Raw genomic sequence first — 14,771 nt, forward strand, 5'->3', positions numbered from 1 at the left:
ACGGAACAACAGCACGAGCCATCTATCTACAATCAACATAAACAAGCAAGATACTATCAGGTACTAAGTTCATGATAATATTTAAGTTCAATTAATCATATTATTTAAGAACTCCCACTTAGATAGACATCCCTCTAATCCTCTAAGTGATTACGTGATCCAAATCAACTAAACCATAACCGATCATCACGTGAGATGGAGTAGTTTTCAATGGTGAACATCGTTATGTTGATCATATCTACTATATGATTCACGCTCGACCTTTCGGTCTCCGTGTTCCGAGGCCATATCTGCATATGCTAGGCTCGTCAAGTTTAACCTGAGTATTCTGCGTGTGCAAAAACTGGCTTGCACCCGTTTTAGATGGACGTAGAGCTTATCACACCCGATCATCACGTGGTGTCTGGGCACGACGAACTTTGGCAACGGTGCATACTCAGGGAGAACACTTCTTGATAATTTAATGAGAGATCATCTTATAATGCTACCGTCAATCAAAGCAAGATAAGATGCATAAAAAGATAAACATCACATGCAATCAATATAAGTGATATGATATGGCCATCATCATCTCGTGCTTGTGATCTCCATCTCCGAAGCACCGTCATGATCACCATCATCACCGGCGCGACACCTTGATGTCCATCGTAGCATCGTTGTCGTCTCGCCAATCTTATGCTTTCACGACTATCACTACCGTTTAGTAATAAAGTTAAGCATTACATCGCGATTGCATTGCATACAATAAAGCGACAACCATATGGCTCCTGCCAGTTGCCGATAACTTGGTTACAAAACATGATCATCTCATACAATAAAATTCAGCATCATGCCTTGACCATATCACATCACAACATGCCCTGCAAAAACAAGTTAGACGTCCTCTACTTTGTTGTTGCATTTTTTACGTGGCTGCTACGGGCTTAAGTAAGAACCAATCTCACCTACGCATCAAAACCACAACGATAGTTTGTCACATAGACTCCGTTTTAACCTTCGCAAGGACCAGGCGTAGCCATACTTGGTTCAACTAAAGTTGGAGAGACAGTCGCCCGCAAGCCATCTCTGTGCAAAGCACGTCGAGGGAACCGGTCTCGCGTAAGCGTACGCGTAAGGTTGGTCTGGGTCGTCTCGTCCAACAATACCGCCGAACCAAAATATGACATGCTGGTAGGCAGTATGACTTGTATCGTCCACAACTCACTTGTGTTCTACTCGTGCATATAACATCAACATCAATAACCAGGCTCGGATACCACTGTTGGGTTTCGTAGTAATTTCAAAAATTTTCCTACGCGCACACAGGATCATGTGATGCATAGCAACGAGAGGAGAGTGTTGTCTACGTACCCAACGCAGACCGACTGCGGAAACGATGACACAACGTAGAGGAAGTAGTCGTACGTCTTCACGATCCAACCGATCAAGCACCGAAACTACGGCACCTCCGAGTTCGAGCACACGTTCAGCTCGATGACGATCCCCGGACTCCGATCCAGCAAAGTGTCGGGGAAGAGTTTCGTCAGCACGACGGCGTGGTGACGATCTTGATGAACTACAGCAGCAGGGCTTCGCCTAAACTCCACTACAGTACTATCGAGGAATATGGTGGCAGGGGGCACCGCACACGGCTAAGGAATCGATCACGTGGATCAACTTGTGTCAACTTGTGTGTTTAGAGGTGCCCCTGCCTCCGTATATAAAGGAGGAGAGGAGGGGAGGCTGGCCGGCCAAGGGGGGAGGCGCAGGAGAGTCCTACTCCCTCTGGGAGTAGGATTCCCCCTCCAATCCTAGTCCAACTAGGATTCCTCGGAGGGGAAAAGAGGAGGAGGGGGCCGGCCACCTCTCCTAGTCCTAATGGGACTAGGGGAAGGGGGTGGCGCGCAGCCCATCTAGGGCAGCCCCTTCTCTATTCCACTAAGGCCCACTATGGCCCAAATAGCTCCCGGGGGGTTCCGGTAACCCTCTCGGTATTCCGGTAAAATCCCGATTTCACCCGGAACACTTCCGATATCCAAATATAGGCTTCCAATATATCAATCTTTACGTCTCGACCATTTCGAGACTCCTCGTCATGTCCGTGATCACATCCGGGACTCCGAACAACCTTCGGTACATCAAAATGCATAAACTCATAATATAACTGTCATCGTAACCTTAAGCGTGCGGACCCTACGGGTTCGAGAACAATGTAGACATGACCGAGACACGTCTCCGGTCAATAACCAATAGCGGGACCTGGATGCCCATATGGGCTCCTACATATTCTACGAAGATCTTTATCGGTCAGACCGCATAACAACATACGTTGTTCCCTTTGTCATCGGTATGTTACTTGCCCGAGATTCGATCGTCGGTATCCAATACCTAGTTCAATCTCGTTACCGGCAAGTCTCTTTACTCGTTCCGTAATACATCATCTCACAACTAACATATTAGTTGTAATGCTTGCAAGGCTTATGTGATGTGTATTACCGAGAGGGCCCAGAGATACCTCTCCGACAATCGGAGTGACAAATCCTAATCTCGAAATACGCCAACCCAACATCAACCATTGGAGACACCTGTAGTACTCGTTTATAATCACCCAGTTACGTTGTGACGTTTGGTAGTACCCAAAGTGTTCCTCCGGTAAACGGGAGTTGCATAATCTCATAGTCATAGGAACATGTATAAGTCATGAAGAAAGCAATAGCAACATACTAAACGATCGGGTGCTAAGCTAATGGAATGGGTCATGTCAATCAGATCATTCTACTAATGATGTGACCTCGTTAATCAAATAACAACTCATTGTTCATGGTTAGGAAACATAACCATCTTTGATTAACGAGCTAGTCAAGTAGAGGCATACTAGTGACACTCTGTTTGTCTATGTATTCACACATGTATTATGTTTCCGGTAAATACAATTCTAGCATGAATAATAAACATTTATCATGATTATAAGGAAATAAATAATAACTTTATTATTGCCTCTAGGGCATATTTCCTTCACTGGCGTGGTCTCATCATATGACCCATGAAGGGTATGGTCAAACACCGAGAGGGGCATGCATAAACCATCACGCGGGGTAAGTGTAAACGAGGCCATATCACATGTTGGATCTAGCCAATGGGAGGGAACAAGTCCGGCATGCGGATGGTGTGTGGGGCTCGTTCCTTCACTTTCCTCAAAATTCGATGCCGCTTCATGTGGGCCCTAACCACAAAGGCCCGTCCTGTGCATCACACTCACCTGGACCCACACCGTGCAAGCACACTTGGCCACATAGACACACACCGATAAACCTTGACAATAGCTAGGGTTTTATAATTATCCATTCATTTTACCTAATCGGTACAACATAGCTAGCGATGAACAAAAAAGCTAGATGCCATGTGAAATTAAATGTGCCAACTGTCCCTTCTAGTAGTATTTTTTCCAGTAGTTCTCCCTTCTAGTATTTACTAGTACTGCGCAAAACAAAAAAATATCCCTCCTATTTTGCTGTTTTTTTAACACACTATTTTGGTGTTCGGTTTATGTTGCCACGTTTGTGGACCGACATTATGCACTTTTTCTTTTGCTTGGTTGGTTGATTGGTTGGTTCGGGCAAATCTCTGGATGTGCACGATGCCGTATACGTGCATGTTTCTACTTAAATTTCAAAAGTGACGAATTTTGCGCGGCCTTGACCTCTCTCTCCCAAACAAATTGAATTTTCACTCCACAAATCTCGCTCCCGCCTCCAGTGTTCGATCGCCTCTGCCTATCCACCCACGTCTTTGTCGCCGCCCACTACTCGCCGCCGCCAAAAATCCCACATTCTTGCCGACGAGGATGATCCTACCTGCCGGGGGAGGGGGCATGGCTGGTGCGCTCCGTGCGGCGGATGTGGACCCCATGAAGGAACTGGTCGACAAGGACGTCGTCGCCGTTGATTCTTAGCCGCAGCTGGTCCAACATAGCACCAACGACGATGAATCGGTTAGTGTCTGCAGATATTAACCCTAGAATTTGCCTTCTCGAGGTTAACCCCAGAAATTGCTCTCTTGTTATTCCTCGCTATTCGTATAGACAATCATACTATTCGCCTTTTTTTAATTAATCGTACGGTTATCACTCCTAGGGTTTGCAAATTTTATGCCTATCTTTCATATAACCAAAGTTTTAGGAAACCAATACAAAGAAAAAACAATCCATTTATGCCTGCCTTTGATATAATGTACAATTCGCTGGCATGAGATTGTTTTTCTTCTAATACTATATTGCAGATTTGGAAGAATGGGAGAACTACCTACAACTGAGGGAAGCTTTCAGAAAGAAAATCTTCAAGTGGCTCATGTCTGCAAAGATTGTGTACCGGCGTAACGGTCGCTATAAATGCCTGTTCTGCAGGAAAGAGAACCAACATTCCAAAACCACAGCAATTGCAGCTCACAGAAAGAGGTGGCATCTTAAGGAAAAACCTGCTGAGTTGGCCAACAAATTGGGGAGGGTGAAGACCTAAAAGCATATAGTCATGTTTGTTTTTTGTGTTCTATCGACACCAAATGTAAAAAAATATGGGCCCACATGACAAGTATCAATCTTTATCTCCTTCGACGGTCAGTGCCACATTAGTCAACATGAACAAGTGTTGATCTCACTGGACTTACATCCTGGCAAAATTCGGTGTCATTCTGAACCTGCTTCATGGGAGGCCTTTCAGGACGGGAATGGTCCGTCTCGAAGCATGTTTTTGTCGACATCCTTGAAGTGGACCAACAACCTTGTACCAACATGACTAGCATCATTGCCAAGTTTCGTAGCTTTTTGACGTTGTAAGGATTATCTAGGGCTTTCGCGTAGATAAATCATATAATACTTACGTTTTTTTTCTACGCCTGTTTTTTTCTGCGCTCGAGGGTGGGCTGCCATGCATGTGTGTCGTTGGGCTTTGTAAAGAAGCCCACCCATTGGACCGAGCGATGTTCGCCGCCGTTGCATGCGCCCGAGCGAGCCTACGTTGCATGCGGTTGCATGCATGCGTCTGCTTCAGCCTTTGTTGCATGCGTGCACATACACGAAGGAGCATGCATCGCAGAGCCGTCCCCGGTTGACCTGACTGACGGCACATAGGGCAGCACTTAAACTTCATGTTTTGATTCACACTATAGTTTCCCATGCGTGTACACTCCCGATGCCACGGTGGGTGGAAAATTTGTTCACATTTGACCCCATTACTGCCACAGTGGCTATTTATGCCACCTATCATGTTCCTCTTCCTCTCACACCCTTCATCCATCTCCCATACTCTCCCACCTGCATTTTGCGCCTGCCATTCTTCTTCTTCACCACAAACAGCCCCAAGATCCAGCCCGCGGTAGCCATGCAGTACACCGGGCCAACCTACCGCTTCCCCCCACCGTGTCGGAGATGCTCTACCCCGCTGGGTTGTACGTCGAGAGCACCATTCGTGTGTGGGCGATGTTAAGGTGGAGGGGCACAAGGGGGTTCACCGACTTCTTCCTTGGGTTCGGCTATGGGCACCTCCCTCAGGGATCTCCAAGGATGTACCGAGTCGAGGAGGTCATCCACAACGGGGTTGTGGTTGCTATCCTTGCCCACTTCACCAACCCCTTCGACGCGTTCTACCTCCTTGGCCGCGTGTTCTGGTGTGGCTGCGAGTTCATAGCTTTCACCACCCATAACATCTTCACGGACTACGACAATGTCTTCCCCACCGACAAGCGCATGCACACTCTGCCATACCCCATCAACAACACCGCGGAGGAGCAGTGAAGGGCGCCCAGAGGAGGAGCAAGGAGGAGCCTGGTGGAGAAGCGGTAGCCATCTATCTATCTATCTATCTTTTTTAGCTAAAAAATCTATCTATCTATATTTGTCTTGGTGTTATTTAAGTTGTAAGCATACTATTAATTCATGTTGTGGGCTTTGGTTGGCCCGAATTATCTATATTTATTATACAAAGTTTTACAGTTGTTGGGCTTTTTTGGAACCGTTTTAATCTCTGGCATTTTAGTCATAGGAAAAAATTGTCTTGAAAAAAAGTCATATGAAGAAAACAATCACGCGCCGCCCTTCTCATCCAATGCAGAACCTCCGCCGCCATCGTCCTTCCCCTCACCATCGCCGTTACAACATCTCCTCCCTCTCCTTCTCCTCCTTCTCACGGCCGCAACTTTGCTCGTCTCCTCTTCCACATCCCACCCCCTTCTTCCATCCATGCAAGAACCTCGATGGAGGAGCAGATCACCGGCGGCGACCAGGTGAAGATGGCCAGGTTGATGGAGATCCGTTCTTGGTTTAACAACATAAGGCAATTGAACTGGACGACAATGGCCACTTTGAGGGAAATGACATCCAGGGAGAAGAAAAAGCTTTTTCCCCGCCCGCACAACCGAGGCACGACATCGAGATCCTCCTCTGGGCAATGGAGCAGGCCAATTCGTCCAGCCCGTGGGACAGGCGCAGGTGGTGGGCGTTCAGATCCGGGGTAGAGCATCCACTGGATCAGGAACCCACGGTGCACGAGGTGCCGTTGCAGATTGTGGAGCCTCCAACCGAGTCGGAGATGACTCCGAAGCGCAAGAGGAGGAGGACAGTGGTCGCGACATCGCTTGCCTGCCGTTCTCCATGATTCCCTCGCTGCTCCCCTCGTCTGAATGGCGGCGGTACCGTTGTTTAGAGTAAGCTTGCCCACTCCTAATCGTCCTACTGCTCGTGCTTACAGTTGTGGTGGTAGTGATTGAGTACATGCTTTTGGGGGCTGGATTACGATGTATATGAACCCTAGGCTAAATTTGTACTGTTGTAGTGGTAGTATTTGCTGTTCACCTGCACTTCTACTTCAAAAAAAATATGTGTCTTTCTATTATTAAGTGCTTGATACTATATTTGAACCTTTTTTTGAGTTGTTGATTGCTTTTTGGTAGAGCTAGCAGCTCTTATGGAGATGCTTATGTTGTATGTCTTGTTCTCCATGATTTGTACTAGCATTCTGTGGAATTAGATGCCATGACAAGCCATGTAGCATATTTATTTATTGCCTCCAACATGCCATCATTTTACTCTATGCATCTCAGCAAGTATAAATCTGTCAGCTATAAAACTTTGCGAATTTGCTTGATAGTTCCCACTAAACTATAAACCCCCCCTTTTGTTTTCAAAGTAAGCCACTAGCATCCGGGTCCCACGGCAGTCATGCACACACAAATGCTCCCAGTCATGTGGCCCCTGGCCCACTGGTCATCCTCGATGGCTGGCCAACCTCAGTGTGCCTCTACCAATAACAGCAACCCTTTCTGTTATAAAACTATGCAACTTTGCTTGAAGGTTGCCACTAAAAATATAACTCCTATGGCCATGCTTCCTAAAAATTATTTGCATTATGTTGTCGATACTTTCATGCCATGCCTTTTGTTGCTATGACAAGTTTATGTTGCATGGTAAAATCTTGCTCTAAAGTGGCCATGTTAATATAATTGTTTGATGTTAAAAGTAAGTGGCACTTGTGAGCTTGGTTTTGTTTGCTTGTTGTAACCATCATGTCAACACTGTTTGTCACTATAACTGTTTCAGCATAACTGTAATTTTCACTAAGTCCTAACCTGTAACAGCAACTTTGCCATTCATGTTTCGCAGAAAAAAAACTGGAGTTCACAAGGCTGGAGACCTGGAGTTGTGAGGCTAGGAGGCTGATGGTGCTGCTGCTGGCTGATCCTTCTTCTTACAGCTTTTGTTCCTCCTTTTCTCTCTACTCATTGGATTCCTGGGCTACATCATTATGTGATGTTAATGTATTAAGTTGATCCTCTGAATTTATTGTATTAGATTTAATGTGGAAGTACCTTAATCTCTACGAAAGAGATGTTGGTTCTATGACTTATAATTTCTAGGTGCATGCTTAAATTCAATATTTAGGGATTTTTTTCGAATTGTTTGGATTGCTTACCACATGTGTCACGTGGTCAATATTTAGGGATTATTAACATATGAAAACAACAATTCGATCGCCTATGTAAATGTGTACAACATAATTTTCAAGATAAATTGAAACATGACACGTGCACATGCAATTTGCCAACAAGTCCAGTTGTAGTAGAAAAAGACAGCATGTGCACGTATCCAACCGTGCCTCCTACGATTTTATTCCATGCTTTTGTCGCCACATGTCTTTGGAAGTAAAAAAAATATAAGGTGATTTTCTCATAATAAACCGTTTTGGAGAGAAATTTGCAACCAACCAAAAATATCTACTACGTGCAACTTGGCCCCCGTGGGGAGATTGGATCGACTCCTAGATTATAGGGTGAGGCCATCGTGATCATTGGAGAAGAATTCTTTTTTTCAAGGGAAGGTAGGAATTTTGTGTGGTTACAAAATGGACCTTATTGTAATTAAGGAAATTATTATTTAACAGAAACCTTGCTATTTTGTGGTGACATATGAGTCTACCCGGGTGGAATGGTTGGCTTGGGGGGCGGTGTAAGTGGTCTGGGTCTACTGCGTAAGTGGTGCGCCACATGAGTCTAGACGGCAGGGGTGCATGGTTTGGATCTAGCTACCTTGAGGTAACGCATCCGGTTTGCGCACTGAGTGCGAGCCCGTTCCTCCGTTTTCATCGGTGCTTTCTCTCGGGTCAACGCAAAACAATCCAAACGCGCATGGTAGGTCCTGGCCTTTCTTGGGTCCCTCGTGCCATATTCGGGACAGTTGCCGCATTTCTAGGGTAGTATCATCGGGAATTCACGATCTATACCGCGACCACATGAAATCATAGCAGGGAATGGGGTAACAATCACATGCTAAGCTCTTTGGTCCATATATATGGGCCATGTGCCACGAAAGAGAAGGGCCGCCTGGGTGCCATTGTCCATTGAGAGGAAACGAGTCTGGCCTATGAACGGTGTGCGGGGCCTGCCCCTTCATCTGCTTCAGAACTCTGTGCTGCAAGATGTGGACCCTAGCAACTAAGGCTCGTCCCGTGCGCCGCATGCCAACTGGACCCACATCATGCATGCACGCGTGGCCAAGTAGACACTCAGCGGTCAACCTTGACAATGTACACAAGATGCGTGCACACTCATTAGCCATCTAGCCCCCAGCCATGCACACCAAGCCAGCTTCACTCAAACCGTGCACCGTTTTCCAGGTTCACCCACACCATCCATCCATTATTGGCCCCACCTCGGTTCGTTGGACCTCCAACACGAGTCCCTTCCCTCGGCATGCCAGGTATGTCAAAGCAACACGCGACTATACATATTGCATACCGAGATACAACGTCATTCACTAGTGCCAGCAAGCCTGTGCACCTGAGCATCTCTACCCATGGTGGACACTAGCGCATGGTTAGGATCGAGAAGCCTAGCGGCACATGATGTCGGACCGATTTGCTGGGGGTGTGCATGACATGGGTCCAGATGAAACGCATAGCATCGCATGGATCCACATTCCACCACCCAATACCAGACAATGGGCATATACCAGACGAATCCAAGCTGTCGCTGACGAAGCTTGGAAGCCATGTGTTATGTGCATGCTGAATTTCAATATTTAGGAATTATTAACATACGAAAACAATAATTCAAGCGTCTATGTAAAGGTGTACAACATAATTTTCAATAAAAAATGAAACATGACACGTGCACATGCAACTTGCCAACAAGTGCACTTGTAGTACAAAAAGACAACATGTGCACGTATCCCACCATGCCTTCTACAACTTTTGTTCCATGTTTTTTCGCCACATATCTTTGGAAGGAAAAACAAAAGAATGTGATTTTCCCATAAAAAACTGTGATGCCGAGATGGTTGCAACCAACCAAGATAGATAGTGCGTGGAAGTTGTCCCCCGTGGGGAGATTGGACCGACCACTCCTAGATTATAGGGCGAGGCCACCGTGAACGTGAACGTAATCGCGAGAGGGTGAAGAAGGATTCGTGTTTTCGAGGGAAAGGAAGTAATTTTGTGGGTTTACAAAAAAGGAATGCACCCCTTTTTGAGGGACAAAAAATGCACGTTATAATGTGTAATTAATGAAATTATAATTTAACAAAAACCTTTCTATTTTCCAGTAATTTAAAAACAACTTACTTGTTTTGGCAAAAAAATGTTGATAATGCGATAGTCCATTTTTTGGGCACTTACGTGTAGTGGTGCATGTTGTGGAAATCAGGGTGGAAGTCTTGTGCTAAGCTATTTTGCGGGGTGCGGCATATGAGTCTACATGGGGAATGGTTGGCTTGGGGGCCGGTGTAAGTGATGTGGGTCTAGTTTCTAAGTGGTGCACCACGTGGGTCTAGACGGCGGGGGTGCATGGTTTGGATCTAGCTACCTTGAGGTAATGTGTCCGGTTTGCGCAATGAATGCGGGCCCGTTCCTCCATTTTCGTCGATGCTCTCTCTCGGGTCAACGGAGAACAATCCAAAAGCGCATGCAAGGTCCCGGCCTTTCTCGGAGCCCGCGCTTGCCATATTCGGGACATTTGCCGCATTTCTAGGGCAGTATCCTTGGAAATTCAGGATCTATACTGCAGCCACATGAAATCACAGCAGGGATTGGGGGTGACAGTTCCATGCTAAGCTCTGGTCCATATATGTGCCATGTGCCACCAATTGGCAGGGCCGCCTCAGAGCCATTGTTAAGGGCAAAAAATGCCGGGTCTCGTCTGCCGCCGCTATAATCCGTGCAAATTCAAGAGGGATCCAAATTTCTTGGGACCTTTCGCGGTGTGGGGGTGGTCGAACATCGAGAGAGGCACGCATAAGCCTTCACATAGGTTGTGCGTAAACGAGACCAAAACGCATCCCGGAGCTAGCCATCGAGAGGGAAGAAGTCCTGCTTGTGGACGAAGACCGGGGCCCACCCCTTCATCTGCTTCAGAAATCTGGGCTGCAAGTTGTGGGCCCTAACCACCAAGGCACATCCCATCCGCCGCACGCAAACTGGACCCACACCATGCATGCACGCATGGCCACATAGACAACCACCAATCAACCTTGACAATGTACAGATGACGCATGCGCACTCATTAGCCATCTAGCCCCCCAGCCATGCAAACCTAGCCACCTACACTCAAACCATGCACCGTTAGCCAGGTTGACCCACACCATACATCCAGCATGGACCCCACCGCGGTTTGTTGGACCTTCGACGAGTCCCTTCGGTATGGCAGACACGCCAAAGAGACACGCGGCTACACATATTCCACACCGAGATCCGACGTCATTCGCTAGTGCTGGCAAACCTATCCACATGAGCATCTCTGCGCATGGTGGACACTAGCTCGTTGTTTGGATCGAGAAGGCTAGCGGCGCATGTTTTGGCCCGGTTGGCTCGGGGTGCATGATATGGGTCCAGACGAAACACATGGCATCGCGTGGATCAACATTCCCCTCCTCGGTACCGGACATCGGATATATGGCAGACGAATCTACGTGGTTGCTGACGAAGTTTTGTCACATCCATTTGCCATTCCATTGTTTGTAAAGTTTTACAACATATTTTAGGACAAATATAAAACATGACACGTGCAGATGAAACAAGCCTAAAAATTCAGTTGTAGTAGAAAAAGACAGCATGTGCACGTATCCAACCGTGCCTCCTACGATTTTATTCCATGCTTTTGTCGCCACATGTCTTTGGAAGTAAAAAAATATAAGGTGATTTTCTCATAATAAACCGTTTTGGAGAGAAATTTGCAACCAACCAAAAATATCCACTACGTGCAACTTGGCCCCCGTGGGGAGATTGGATCGACTCCTAGATTATAGGGTGAGGCCATCGTGATCATTGGAGAAGAATTCTTTTTTTCAAGGGAAGGTAGGAATTTTGTGTGATTACAAAATGGACCTTATTGTAATTAAGGAAATTATTATTTAACAGAAACCTTGCTATTTTGTGGTGACATATGAGTCTACTCGGGTGGAATGGTTGGCTTGGGGGCCGGTGTAAGTGGTCTGGGTCTACTGCATAAGTGGTGCGCCACATGAGTCTAGACGGCAGGGGTGCATGGTTTGGATCTAGCTACCTTGAGGTAACGCATCCGGTTTGCGCACTGAGTGCGAGCCCGTTCCTCCGTTTTCATCGGTGCTTTCTCTCGGGTCAACGCAAAACAATCCAAACGCGCATGCTAGGTCCTGGCCTTTCTTGGGTCCCTCGTGCCATATTCGGGACAGTTGCCGCATTTCTAGGGTAGTATCATCGGGAATTCACGATCTATACCGCGGCCATATGAAATCATAGCAGGGAATGGGGTAACAATCACATGCTAAGCTCTTTGGTCCATATATATGGGCCATGTGCCACGAAAGAGAAGGGCCGCCTGGGAGCCATTGTCCATTGAGAGGAAACGAGTCTGGCCTATGAACGGTGTGCGGGGCCTGCCCCTTCATCTGCTTCAGAACTCTGTGCTGCAAGATGTGGACCCTAGCAACTAAGGCTCGTCCCGTGCGCCGCATGCCAACTGGACCCACACCATGCATGCACGCGTGGCCAAGTAGACACTCAGCGGTCAACCTTGACAATGTACACAAGACGCATGCGCACTCATTAGCCATCTAGCCCCCAGCCATGCACACCAAGCCAGTTTCACTCAAACCATGCACCGTTTTCCAGGTTCACCCACACCATCCATCCATTATTGGCCCCACCTCGGTTCGTTGGACCTCCGACACTTGTCCCTTCCCTCGGCATGCCAGGTATGTCAAAGCAACACGCGACTACACATATTGCACACCGAGATACGACGTCATTCACTAGTGCCAGCAAGCCTGTGCACCTGAGCATCTCTACCCATGGTGGACACTAGCGCATGGTTAGGATCGAGAAGCCTAGCGGCACATGATGTCGGCCTGGTTGGCTGGGGGTGCATGACATGGGTCCATATGAAACGCATAGCATCGCATGGATCCACATTCCCCCGCCCAATACCAGACAACGGGCATATACCAGACGAATCCAAGCAGTCGCTGACGAAGCTTGGAAGCCATGTGTTATGTGCATGCTGAATTTCAATATTTAGGAATTATTAATATACGAAAACAATAATTCAAGCGTCTATGTAAAGGTGTACAACATAATTTTCAATAAAAAATGAAACATGACACGTGCACATGCAACTTGCCAACAAGTGCACTTGTAGTAAAAAAAAGACAACATGTGCACGTATCCCACCATGCCTTCTACAATTTTTGTTCCATGTTTTTTCGCCACATATCTTTGGAAGGAAAAACAAAAGAATGTGATTTTCCCATAAAAACCGTGATGGCGAGATGGTTGAACCAACCAAGATAGATAGTGCGTGGAAGTTGTCCCCCGTGGGGAGATTGGATCGACCACTCCTAGATTATAGGGCAAGGCCACCGTGAACGTGATCGTGAGAGGGTGAAGAAGGATTCGTTTTTTCGAGGGAAAGGAAGTAATTTTGTGGGTTTACAAAAAAGGAATGCACCCCTTTTTGAGGGACAAAAAGATACACATTATAATGTGTAATTAATGAAATTATAATTTAATAGAAACCTTTCTATTTTCCAGTAATTTAAAAACAACTTACTTGTTTTGGCAAAAAATGTTGATAATGCGATAATCCATTTTTTGGGCACTTACGTGTAGTGGTGCATGTTGTGGAAATCAGGGTGGAAGTCTTGTGCTAAGCTATTTTGCGGGGTGCGGCATATGAATCTACATGGGGAATGGTTGGCTTGGGGGCCGGTGTAAGTGGTGTGGGTCTACTACGTAAGTGGTGCGCCACGTGAGTCTAGACGGCGGGGGTGGATGGTTTGGATCTAGCTACCTTGAGGTAACGCATCCGGTTTGCGCACTGAGTGCGGGTCCATTCCTCCGTTTTCGTCGGTGCTTTCTCTCGGGTAAACGAAGAACAATCCCAATGCGCATTCTAGGTCCCGACCTTTCTTGGGTCCCGTGTGCCATTTTCGGGACAGTTGCCGCATTTCTAGGGTAGTATCATCGGGAATTCACGATCTATACCGCAACCACATGAAATCATAGCAGGGAATGGGGTAACAATCACATGCTAAGCTCTTTGGTCCATATATATGGGCCATGTGCCACCAAAGAGAAGGGCCACCTCGGAGCCATTGTGCATTGAGAGGAAACGAGTCTAGCCTATGAACAGTGTGCAGGGCCTGCCCCTTCATGTGCTTCAGAACTCTGTGCCGCAAGATGTGGACCCTAGCAACCAAGGCTCGTCCCATGCGCCGCACGCCAACTGGACCCACACCATGCATGCACGCGTGGCCAAGTAGACACTCAGTGGTCAACCTTGACAATGTACACAAGACGCATGCGCACTCATTAGCCATCTAGCCCCCAGCCATGCACACCTAGCCAGCTTCACTCAAACCGTGCACCGTTTGCCAGGTTCACCCACACCATCCATCCATTATTGACCCCACCTCTGTTCATTGGACCTCCGACACGAGTCTCTTCCCTCGGCATGCCTGGTATGTCAAAGCAACACGCGACTACACATATTGCACACCGAGGTAGGACGTCATTCACTAGTGCCAGCAAACCTGTGCACCTGAGAATCTCTACCCATGGTGGACACTAGCGCATGGTTAGGATCGAGAAGGCTAGCGGCACATGATGTTGGCCCGATTGGCTGGGGGTGCATGACATGGGTCCATATGAAACGCATGGCATCGCATGGATCCACATTCCCCCGCCCAATACCAGACAACGGGCCTATACCAGACGAATCCAAGCTGTCGCTGACGAAGCTTGGAAGCCATGTGTTATGTGCATGCTGAATTTCAA

This window comes from Triticum dicoccoides, chromosome 3B, assembly GCF_002162155.2.
Source record: "Triticum dicoccoides isolate Atlit2015 ecotype Zavitan chromosome 3B, WEW_v2.0, whole genome shotgun sequence".
Taxonomy (NCBI): Eukaryota; Viridiplantae; Streptophyta; class Magnoliopsida; order Poales; family Poaceae; genus Triticum; species Triticum dicoccoides.